Source organism: Schistocerca serialis, chromosome 2 (genome assembly GCF_023864345.2).
Source record: "Schistocerca serialis cubense isolate TAMUIC-IGC-003099 chromosome 2, iqSchSeri2.2, whole genome shotgun sequence".
Lineage (NCBI taxonomy): Eukaryota > Metazoa > Arthropoda > Insecta > Orthoptera > Acrididae > Schistocerca > Schistocerca serialis.
The window spans coordinates 180,449,924-180,460,720 of NC_064639.1; positions in this window are offsets into that span (position 1 = coordinate 180,449,924).

The window sequence follows — 10,797 nt, forward strand, 5'->3', positions numbered from 1 at the left end:
AAAAACGACATGATACTCGAGCAAAAAACATGTTCTAAAATTCTACAACAGATCGACGTCAGAGGTATAGGTCTATAGTTTTGCGCATCTGCTCGACGACCCTTCTTGAAGACTGGGACTACCTGTGCTCTTTTCCAATCATTTGGAACCTTCCGTTCCTCTAGAGACTTGCGGTACACGGCTGTTAGAAGGGGGGCAAGTTCTTTCGCGTACTCTGTGTAGAATCGAATTGGTATCCCGTCAGGTCCAGTGGACTTTCCTCTGTTGAGTGATTCCAGTTGCTTTTCTATTCCTTGGACACTTATTTCGATGACAGCCATTTTTTCGTTTGTGCGAGGATTTAGAGAAGGAACTGCAGTGCGGTCTTCCTCTGTGAAACAGCTTTGGAAAAAGGTGTTTAGTATTTCAGCTTTACGCGTGTCATCCTCTGTTTCAATGCCATCATCATCCCGGAGTGTCTGGATATGTTGTTTCGAGCCACTTACTGATTTAACGTAAGACCAGAACTTCCGAGGATTTTCTGTCAAGTCGGTACATAGAATTGTACTTTCGAATTCACTGAACGCTTCACGCATAGCCCTCCTTACGCTAACTTTGACATCGTTTAGCTTCTGTTTGTCTGAGTGGTTTTGGCTGCGTTTAAACTTGGACTGAAGCTCTCTTTGCTTTCGCAGTAGTTTCCTAACTTTGTTGTTGTACCACGGTGGGTTTTTCCCGTCCCTCACAGTTTTACTCGGCACGTACCTGTCTAAAACGCATTTTACGATTGCCTTGAACTTTTTCCATAAACACTCAACATTGTCAGTGTCAGAACAGAAATTTTTGTTTTGATCTGGTAGGTAGTCTGAAATCTGCCTTCTATTACTCTTGCTAAACAGATAAACCTTCCACCCTTTTTTTTTATATTCCTATTAACTTCCATATTCAGGGATCCTGCAACGGCCTTATGATCACTGATTCCCTGTTCTGCACATACAGAGTCGAAAAGTTCGCGTCTGTTTGTTATCAGTAGGTCCAAGATGTTATCTCCACGAGTCGGTTCTCTGTTTAATTGGTTCAAATGGCTCTGAGCACTATGGGACTTAACATCTATGGTCATCAGTCCCGTAGAACTTAGAACTACTTAAACCTAACTAACCTAAGGACAGCACACAACACCCAGCCATCACGAGGCAGAGAAAATCCCTGACCCCGCCGGGAATCGAACCCTGGAACCCGGGCGTGGGAAGCGAGAACGCTACCGCACGACCACGAGATGCGGGCCTGTTTAATTGTTCGAGGTAATTTTCGGATAGTGCACCCAGTATAATGTCACTCGATGCTCTGTCTCTACCACCCGTCCTAAACATCTGAGTGTCCCAGTCTATATCTGGTAAATTGAAATCTCCACCTAAGACTATAACATGCTGAGAAAATTTATGTGAAATGTATTCCAAATTTTCTCTCAGTTGTTCTGCCACTAATGCTGCTGAGTCGGGAGGTCGGTAAAAGGAGCCAATTATTAACCTAGCTCGGTTGTTGAGTGTAACCTCCACTCATAATAATTCACAGGAACTATCCACTTCTACTTCACTACAGGATAAACTACTACTAACAGCGACGAACACTCCACCACCGGTTGCATGCAATCTATCCTTTCTAAACACCGTCTGTACCTTTGTAAAAATGTCGGCAGAATTTATCTCTGGCTTCAGCCAGCTTTCTGTACCTAAAACGATTTCAGCTTCGGTGCATTCTATCAGCGCTTTACCAACGCAGCTTCGACAGTTTACAATTACAATACCGATTGCTGCTTGGTCCCCGCATGTCCTGACTTTGCCCCGCACCGGTTGAGGCTTTTGCCCTTTCTGTACTTGCCCAATGCCATCTAACCTAAAAAACCGCCCAGCCCACGCCACACAACCCCTGCTACCCGTGTAGCCGCTTGTTGCATGTAGTGGACTCCTGACCTATCCAGCGGAACCCGAAACCCCACCACCCTATGGCGCAAGTCAAGGAATCTGCAGCCCACACGGTCGCAGAACCGTCTCAGCCTCTGACTCAGATCCTCCACTCGGCTCTGTACCAAAGATCCGCAGTCAGTCCTGTCGACGATGCTGCAGATGGTGAGCTCTGCTTTCATCCCGCTAGCGAGACTGGCAGTCTTCACCAAATCAGATAGCCGCCGGAAGCCAGAGAGGATTTCCTCCGATCCATAGCGACACACATCATTGGTGCCGACATGAGCGACCACCTGCAGATGGGTGCATCCTGTACCCTTCATGGCATCCGGAAGGACCCTTTCCACATCTGGAATGACTCCCCCCGGTATGCACACGGAGTGCACATTGGTTTTCTTCCCCTCTCTTGCTGCCATATCCCTAAGGGGCCCCATTACGCGCCTGACGTTGGAGCTCCCAACTACCAGTAAGCCCACCCTCTGCGACCGCCCGGATCTTGCAGACTGAGGGGCAACCTCTGGAACAGAACAAGCAGCCATGTCAGGCCGAAGATCGGTATCAGCCTGAGACAGAGCCTGAAACCGGTTCGTCAGACAAACTGGAGAGGCCTTCCGTTCAGCCCTCCGGAATGTCTTTCGCCCCCTGCCACACCTTGAGACGATCTCCCACTCTACCACAGGTGAGGGATCAGCCTCAATGCGGGCAGTATCCCGGGCAACCACAGTCGTAGTCCGATCGGGGGATGCGTGGGACGAGCTGGCCGTCCTCAACAAACCCCCATCCGGACCCCCACAGTGATGCCCATTGGCAGTTGCAGTCCCTATCCATGCTAAAAACTGTTGTGCAAAGAACGTCTGAACTAATCTACAGAGAGCGCAAACAAATCGACACAAACTTAAACGGTTATTAAAATACAAGATTGCCTAGTAAATGCAGTAATGCTGCTACTTGCGCACTTCTGACGCACTGCTCGGCGGCGGAAGAAGACTACGCGATTTTACACTATTCAGGTACTAAAACGCGATGCTACAACTCTCAGATACTATAATACGCCAGGAATTTATGAATTAAACAATGCAAGTACCAAAAACACGCAAAGAAATTAAGAATTAAACTATGTAACAAATGAGTGAGCTAGGAGTATACGACTTGCTGCTGCAGCTGCTTATCCAACTGCGGCAGGGAGCACACTGACTGTGACCAACCGACACTGGCCGTTCAAAACAAAAACAGAAGACAGACGACTACGCGAATTTACACTATTCAGGTACTAAAACGCGATGCTACAACTCTCAAATACTATAATACGCCCGAAATTTATGAATTAAACAATGCAAGTACCAAAAACACGCAAAGAAATTAAGAATTAAACTATGTAACAAATGAGTGAGCTAGGAGTATACGACTTGCTGCTGCAGCTGCTTATCCAACGGCGGCAGGGAGCACACTGATACGACTCTGACAGGTGACACGTACGTAAGCATCCTGTCTGATCACCTGCATTCATTCATGTCCGTTGTGCGTTCCGACGGATTTTGGCACTTCCAGCAGGACAATGCGCACCCCAGATGTCCAGAATTGCTACGGAGTGGCTCCAGGAACACTCTTCTGAGCTTAAACACTTCCACTGGCCACAAACTTCCCAGACATGAACATTATCGAGCATATCTGGGATGCCTTGTAACGCGCTGTTCAGAAGAAATCTCCATCCACTCATACTCTACGGATTTATGGGCAGCCCTACAAGATTCATGGTGTCAATTGCCTCCAGCACTACTTGAGACGTCGTGTTGCGGCTCTTCCGGGTGCTCGCGGGGCCCTGGACGATATTAGGGAGGTGCACGAGTTCTTTGGCTCTTCAGTATATGTTGGCGGCAGTAGAATCGTCCGGCAGTCAGCTTCAAATGCCCATTCTCTAAATTTTTTTAATGGTATTTCTCGAAAAGAACGTCGCGTTCCCTCCAGGGTTTCCCATTTGCGTTCCCGAAGAATCTCTGTAACACTTACGTATTGATTGATCGAACCTACTAATAACAAATCTAGATGCTCGCCTCTGAATTGCTTCTATGTCTTCCTTCTATTCGACGTAGTACGGATCCCAAACACTCGAGCTGTACTCAAGAATAGGTCGCACCAGCGTCTTATGTGCTGTCTCCTTTACAGGTGAACCACTCTTTTCTAGAGTTCTCCCAATAAACTGAAGTCGACCATTCGCCTTCTCTGCCACAGTTCTAATATGCTCGTTCCATCTCATCTCGCTTTGAGATTACGCCCAGCTATTTAAACGACTTGACTGTGTCAACCAAGACACTAGTAATCCTTTATCCGAATATTATAGCTTTGATCTTCCCACACATCCGCATTAACTTATATTTTTCCACATTTAGGGCTCACTGCCATTCATCGCATGAACTGGAAATTTTGTCTAAGTTGTCTTGCATCTTCCTACAGTCACTCAACTTCTTACCGTCCACCAAGGCAGATAGCTGCTGACCCTCTCCTCCAGATCGTTTATACATAGAGAGAACAACAGCAGTCCTTTCACACTTCCCTGGGTTACTCCTGACGATACTCTAGTCTCTGGTGAACACTCACCGTCGAGGACATCATAATGGTTTCTATTATTTAAGAAGTCTTCAAGCCACTCACATACCTGTGAACTTATTCTATGCTCGTACCTTCGTTAACAGTCTGCAATGGGCACCGTGTCAAATGCTTTCCGGAAATCTAGGAATATGGAATCTGGCTGTTGCCCTTCATCCATAGTTCGATGTATATCGTTTGAGTAAAGGGCAAGTTGAGTTTCTCCAAAAAGTGGTTCAAATGGTTCTGAGCACTATGGGACTTAACATCTGAGGTCATCAGCCCCCTAGAACTTAGAACTAATTAAACCTAACTAACCTAAGGACATCACACACATCCATCCCCGAGGCAAGATTCGAACCTGTGACCGTAGCTGTCGTGCGGTTCCAGACTGAAGCTCCTACAACCGTTCGGCCACACCGGCTGGCCAGGTTTCGCACGAGCGATGCTTTCTGAATATGTTCAGGGATTCTGCAGCAAACAGAAGTCTGTAATTTTTCGGGTCCGTTTTTTTTTACGTGCATTTGAGTTGGACCTCTACCTAAACCAGCTGAAGACACTTTTAGCTCTGTGGCTTTCCTTCCGTATGCTGGGAACGTCTCTGCCAAGATAGGAAGGGCTTTGAAGAAACATCAAATCGGATGTGTATTCCGCCCGCCGGCTAAGCCTAGAGCACTTCTTGGCTCTGTTAAGGATGATTTTGGTTTCAGGAAGCCTGGTGTTTACAAAATATCATGTGAATGCGGTGAAATATACATTGGCCGAACTATTTGTAACCTCAACGACAGATTTGCTGCTTTGCTTTTCTCAGCTGATGATGGCGGCCAGGTGGACCGCGGAAATATTGTGTGCAGATGACAATTTGATCCGACTGAAGATCCGACAAGATTCTGATCTGTTAATACGCCGGGAAGGTCTACTCTGAAGATTTCGATGCACCGATATAGCCACAGTAGTGTTCTAGTTGAAAACAACCAACACGAATAACTGCAGCTCAATGACTTTCGAATATAACATGTAAAGCTGAGAGGACGCAAGTGTAGCCATCGGGGAACGATGCAGAACATAAGCTCATCGGTTAAAATATTAGTCACTCATTTACGAGAGCGCAAAGACAGCTTTGGAGCACTGATGACAGGTGGTCGTCATACTGCAACCTGAAGGCCGCACACTTCCCGAATGACGAATTCATTCAGCCCGCGATCCGGAGCCCTATTACACAAGATGCGCCTGTAAAGTTACGGAAGGAAACAAGGCTCACAATCAGTTTACCGTCACCAGTCTTCAAAGTAATCACCATTAGCTGCAACACACCTTTGGCATCGAAGGTAAAGCCGTTGGAAACAATCAGCAAACGCTTCACGTGGAATCGCTCGAAACACAGTTGTCACACAGAACGTCTCCGAAGCGTCAGCCTTTCCTAGATAATAAGGCGGGAAACAAAACGAAGGCCACCGGGACCAAACCTGGAGAATAAGGAGGGTGTTGAAGAACGGTCACCTTGCGTTGAACGAGGAAATTGAGCACCCAGACGTTGCGGCTATCCAGCAGCGCGAGAGCAAGGTGCTTCAAGGGATTCCACAAGAAGCGTTTGCTGACACTTTCCAACGGCTTTACAACCGATATCAGAAGTGTGTTCTAACTAATGGTGATTACTTTGCACGCCGGTAAAGGTATTTTGTTTGCAACTCAGGTTTTCTTTATTTTTTGAGTTCATTCGCCGAACCTCTGCTCTCTCTGTTCCCCCAAGAGACCCACAGTGTCGTAGACAATGGCGCTCAGGCTGATGCCGATGTTCCTTAACTTCAGGAAGCCATTTGACACCGTCCCGCATTGCCGTTTAGTGAAAAAAAAATACGAGCTTATCGAGTGTCGGGGCAGATTTGCGACTGGATTCAAGACTTCCTTGCAGACAGAAAACACGTCGTTCTTAAAAGAACAAAACCGACAGACGTAAAGGTAATTTATGAGTACCCCAAGGAAGTGTGATAGGATCGTTACCGCTTCCAATATATATAAATGATCTAGTAGAAAGCCTGGGATGCTCTCGGAAGCTGTTCGCAGATAATGCGGTTGTCTATAATCAAGTACCAAAGCCAGAAGATAGTAACGGTTTGCAGAATGACCTCCAGAGAATTGACGAATGGTGCAGACTCTGGCACTTGACTCTGAACGTAAATAAATGTAACACATTGCTCATACATAGGAAAAGAAATCGACTACTGTATAACTAAATCATTGATGACAAACCGTTGGAAACAGTAAAATATCTAGGATTAACTGTAAGAGCGACCTTAAGTGGATAACCACATAAAAAAATAGTGCGAAAAACAGATGCCCGATTCATTGGAGGAATCCTAAGGAATGAAGTGGCTTATAAGGGGCATGTTGGACCGATTCGTGAGTATCGTTCATCTATCTGGGATCCCTACCAGATAGGACTGATAGAAGAGACAGAGAAGATCCAACGAAGAGAGGCACGTTTCTTCGCGGGTTCGCTTAGTCGATCGATACCGTTACGGAGATGCTAAACAAACTCCATTGTCAGACGTTACAACAGAGGTGTTGTGCACCACGGAGAGATTCACTACTGAAATTTAGAGTGAGCACTTTCCGTGACGAGTCGGACAACATATTACTTCCCTGCTGCAACCCACATCCTTCTAAATCTGCTTAGTATATTCGTCTCTTGGTCTCCCTATGATTTTTACCCTCCACACTGCCCTCCAGTGCCAAATTGGTCACTCCTTGATGCCTCAGAACAGATCCTACCAAACGGTTACTTCTTCTAGTTAAGCTGTGCCAAAAACTCCTCTTCCCCCCAATTCTACTCAGAATCTCTTCACTAGTTACGTGATCTACCCATCTAATCTTCAGCATTATTCTGTAGCCCAACACTTCGAAAGCTTCTATTCTCTTCTTGTCTAAATTATTTATCGTCCATGTTTCCCTTCCATACATGGATATACTCCATACAAACACTTTCAGAAAAGACTTCCTGAAACTTAAGTCTATACTCGATGTTAACAAATTTCTCTTCTTCATAAACGATTTCCTTGCCATTGCTAGTCTACATTTTATATCCTCTCTACTTCCACCATCATCAGTTTATTTTGCTCCAAAAATAGCAAAACTCATCCACTAATTTAAGTGTCTCATTTCCTAATCTAATTCCCTCAGCATCACCTACATTCCATTATCCTCGTTTTGCTTTTGAAGATGTTCATCTTATATCCTCCTTTCAAGCGTCCATTCCGTTCAACTGCTCTTCCAGGTCCTTTGCTGTCTCTGACAGAATTACGATGTCATCGGCAAACCTCAAGGTTTTTATGTCGTCTCCATGGATTTTAATTCCTATTCCAAATTCTTCTTTTGTTTCCTTCACTGCTTGCTCAACATACAAATTCAATAACATCGGCGATAGGCTACAACCCTGTCTCACTCCCCTCACAACCCCTGCTTCCTTTTCATGCCCTTCGACTCTTATAACTGCCATCTGGTTGCTGTACAAATTGTAAATAGCCTTTCGCTCTCTGTATTGAACCCCTGCGACCTTCAGAATTTGAAAGACAGTATTCCAGCAAACATTGTCAAAAGCCTTCTCTAAGTCCACAAATGCTAAAGACGTTGGTTTACCTTTCCTTAGTCTATTTTATAAGTCTTAGAGTCAATATTGCCTCACGTGTTCCTACATTTCTACGTACGGGTATCTGTATCGCTGAGGCACTCAAACCTCCTCACCAACAGGGACGGGGGCGGGTTTTAGATATGTCTCGCGTGATGACCACGAGGAAAAAATTCGAAAAATCAGAGCCAATACAGAGGCTTACCGACAATCATTCTTCCCACGCGCTATTCGCGAGTGGAACATTGTTGGAGGGCTCAGTTAGTGGTACGAAAAGTACCCTCCAATCTTTTGAGACTTAACTGCTAAGGTCATCAGTCCCTAAGCTTACATACTACTTAACCTAAATTATCCTAAGGACAAACACACACACCCATGCCCGAAGGAGGACTCGAACCTCCGCCGGTATCACCCGCACAGTCCACGAACCATGACTGCAGCGCTTACGGTGTGTGTTGTAGATGTAGATGTAGTTGTAGAACTTTTCAGACCTACCTTGTATAACAATATGAATGGAGCAACTAAAAGACAAACTGAAAAACCTTCTTTTGACATCCATCCGGCTGCTGGAAGAATGTTGTCGGCTGCACGGCTAGCGAGCAGGCATTTTCCACAATCAGCCCGGCTGCCGTGTAAACGGCGCGGTAGCTTGTGCCGCCAGAATCTGCCCGGTGTAGCAAGAATAGCATGTCAGACGTCTGCACTTGTAAGTCTATTCTTACAGTCTGATGTAGAATTGGATCGCAATACATTGCTAGCGTGGGCGAATGGTCTTTCATAGACGCCTGTAGAAAAGAAGGAGAAATTGGATGTTATGGGTTCATCCTGTCGACATGTCAAGAGACTACGTCGGGGCATTTTTTACACTTTTGAAGGACTTGAAAAACGATGCTGATAAATTTTTCAGCTATTTTAAGATTATGCAAACTTTTGACGATCTCCATGTAACGAAAAAATATTCAATCCAACGCCGTAACACATAATTCAGAGAATGTATCCAACCTATACGTGTGTGTTGGTAGTCACAAATACGAGAGCGAAAAATGAAACATTTTAAATTTGGTTGTAATTTTTATTCCTATTTCAAAGGATTTTAATAACATTATGTGTTTGTGAGATATTTATACGATACTGTGAAATAGATATTCTCAAATTCAAAACGACGTTCAAGGAAGAACTTTAAATATATAATTTATAAACTGAATGAATCAAGTGATGAGGGTTCGTAGTGGCCTGAGACAGCTGGGAATGTGTAAAATGCTCCTGTGAAGTAATGGTAACACGACTGTAGAGTATGGCTCTGGCTGAATGGGTATCCTTTGGCTGTGCTAGGGCAAGCGGCCACACTTGTATACTTGCATCTACTGATGGTTTCCACTTTCTTTTTAATTACAGAAACGATTTGCAACAGGCTCAGCTGGCACTATACTATTTCTTCGTCGTCAAAACCGTCTAAGGGTGGAATTATCCCACTGAAAAAAGATATATGCCGATCTGGCTTTTGCTTGAAACCACTGATTACTTAAAGTTCAACTAGGACTGGTTTTCTTTCTTCCTTTTAAACTCTGTTAGTTTTTTAAATGCGTTCAGATTCTTTCCTGAGTGTTTCGCTTGTGGCAGGATGGTTTATTTCTTAGCTGTCGTTTTCTTAGAGTGCTGTGCTTTTTTTTTTTTTTAAAAAAAACAAAGTGTGGCGGTTTGCTGAAAATGTAGCTGCCTTTCGCTTCCAGAGGATTGTTTTACAGTCCTTTGCTTCCTCTCATTCTTCTGGAATGGACCGTGAACATACATCAATTCTTCATGATACCTTTCCCTGAGAAAAAATTACTCCTTATTAGTCGTGACATGTGTGATGAAATGCGGTTTGTTTTGATTTGAACTATTGTACAGAATAGTACTTTTATACAGCCACTGTATATGTTGGCTGTTTGACAAAGTTAGATAAATTCCATTTATTATGGTTTTGGATCGTTTGTTTCAGATATAAGGCCAGCGGTTGTGCATTCATACATTTTCACTACAGTTACAGACTCGACATTTCCACTATCGGAAAAATCATCAGAAACGTATGTCAAGATATCTCTTCACTAATGCACGAATGTATCCCTGTATACACATCAGATCATTGAAAGGAAATTGCTGGAAAATTTGAAGAAATAGCTTATTTCCCTCACTATATTCAGCAGTTACGGAAAAGATAACGTCTCAATCATATCTCAAGAATGTTCATTGTGGAAGTCACTGCTGGAAAATGAACTTGGACTTTCTGAAGATACGTGTCTTCCTGACACAAGAAGTTCCAAAGTAGGAAATATTTTTGTTGCTGGTGAAGCTTTGGGGCTTCACAAATACCTTCTCAGACCGTTTGCTGGACATCAGCCGACGACTGCAAAAACAATGTATATCGTCACTCGAGGATTCTCCACAAAGAAGTAAACATGCCTCCTGACTTCGGCATTGATATTGTCAAGGCCTGCACTGTTCTACACGATTTAGTCTTTGAAAGAGACTCTTACAACACACAAGATTCTCTGTCGACAACTGTGCTTCAAAGTATAAATAGAATTGAATGCGTGCGTGAGGGAATTTCGGCTAACAACGTTCGAAAAGTGATGATGGATTATTTTTTAACATCAACAGATTCAATTA